Genomic DNA, 2,228 nt, shown 5'->3' on the forward strand with positions numbered 1-2,228 from the left:
TTTTTTTTAAGCAACGAAAATGCAGCTAAAGGGGGGATTAAATTAACCTCGCACGAAGCTTAACCTTTTTTCCCTGGAGTTAAAATTGACCCGCAAAAATATGTAAATAACTGAATTATCGTCAAAAGAAAAAAAGGGTGGCCTCCAACATGGCGACTTTGCAGCTTGGGAACTTTGCAGCTTGGGAACTTTGCAGCTTGGGAACTTTGCAGCTGAGCAACTTTGCAGCTTGGGAACTTTGCAGCTGAGCAACTTTGCAGCTTAGCAACTTCGCCTCCGAGAACATCGCCTCTGAAAACTTCGCCCCTGAGAACATCGCCCCTGAGAACTTCGCGGCCTCTTCCCTGCGGGAAAAAAAACAGCCAAACGGGGGAGGTATGCCCGCCTATATATAATACATAATATGTGAATTATTCCCCCAGTGAATGCCTGCATAATATGTGAATCATATGCAACCCGTATGCTAACTCCCGTATGCTACTCCCGTGTGCCGCTCTATGCTACCCCCGTATGCAGCCCCTTCGTGGCGACGCGGCCGCAGTCCGCGTAGGTAGGTAGCCACAGACTCTTCCCGTTAGGGGACCAAAAAATGGCTAGCTCGCCCCTGGCTGGAAAAAAAAAAAAAAAAGCCAAAATGGCGCTGCACGTATGTTTTTATATGTACATAATAAAAATGTAAATAAAAATGTTACCAAATATGTTGTGTCAGTATCCCTCCCACTGCTTAAGCTTGGGATCCAATGTTCGATGGCGTGCTCGCACTTTTCCGCGAAGGTTATAAAAGCAAGGTTGGGGGAAACTAATCAGGTGGGAACATATTATTTTCCCCACCCCTTTCAGATTCTTTCCATGTGGAAATTAATTAACCAGTAAGTTATTCGTCCTCGGTCAGGATGGATTACCTGCGCGTTGCTTCGATAAGGAAGCGCCACCATCGCTATCACCATGGTCATCACATCGTCCTCACCATGCGCAGTTGGCAGCACTGCTCCAGCAGAAATGCTTACCCATGCGCAGGGGGGGCGGAACACCTCATTTAAATACGCAAAAACGAATGCACCTACCTATTATTGTACATGTGGCCATCCTTCTCACCAACTTGGCACCCGATCGAGGACACACTTCCCAGCGGGAGAACCCCCTTTCGTCATGTTGTGCAAAGGGCCACGTTGCACTTAACTCCCCATTGGTTATTAACACGGGGGCGCTAACAATTGGGCATATTTCGTAAAAAAAAAAAAAATCCCACAAGGGGGACCAAAATGGCTGTTCTGCTCTGCTTGTATGTGCACATGGGGGAGCAAACCGGTGGAAAATAATATCGCGCAGAACAGCTGCATGGAAAATAACATCGCGCAGAACAACTGCATGGAAAATAACATCGCGCAGAACAGCTGCATGGAAAATAACATCGCGCAGAACAACTGCATGGAAAATAACATCGCGCAGAACAACTGCATGGAAAATAACATCGCGCAGAACAACTGCATGGAAAATAACATCGCGCAGAACAACTGCATGGAAAACAATCGCGCAGGAGTAAAACAGTTGCCGCGGCGCATGAAGTGCCCCCGCGAGGAGCTTCCAACAACTATCCCATTTCTTCACGCGCGCAGCCAATGCGGGGAAACAAATTTGAGGCTAGTAAAACGGCATAGTTGGGGGCAGCAGGCAGGGGCGACTCAAAAAAGGGGAGCAAAAAGGGCCGTGCAGATTGTGGGTGTCAATCGATGGGATGTGGCTACTGAAAATGGGACATCTTGCCGTAAGTGCCCCTCCGCGTGGCCGCCAACAACCCTCGGAAAAACTACACGAAGGTCTCCTTCAAAGTTTGAAAAAGGTTAAACTTCTTTTTCTCCGTCGATACGACGATGCATTTCCCCTCCTGCAGTTGTCTCTCTGGCGTTTGCACGCGGATGTAAAATTTTATGCTACTTGTTATGATAAAAGCTGTTTAAAAAAAAAAAAAAAATTATGACCAGGCAAGGTGATTTTATCTACATGTATATGCACATGTGTGTGTGTATGTGTGTGCGTGTCGGGGGGGCACCCTTTACTAAATGGACACAAACGCTGCAAACATGGCGTTGCGTGTAGGACTTACTCGTTATGTTGAAAACGATCAATTGGTTAAAAAAGGCGTAGTTTGCATTGCCTGTGTTTTTGCGCAACCATAAATTTGTTGTGACAAAGAAGAGTCCTAAGTTTCCCAGCAGTATCATTATCTT

The sequence above is a fragment of the Plasmodium cynomolgi genome, chromosome 12 (assembly GCF_000321355.1).
Source record: "Plasmodium cynomolgi strain B DNA, chromosome 12, whole genome shotgun sequence".
Taxonomy (NCBI): domain Eukaryota; phylum Apicomplexa; class Aconoidasida; order Haemosporida; family Plasmodiidae; genus Plasmodium; species Plasmodium cynomolgi.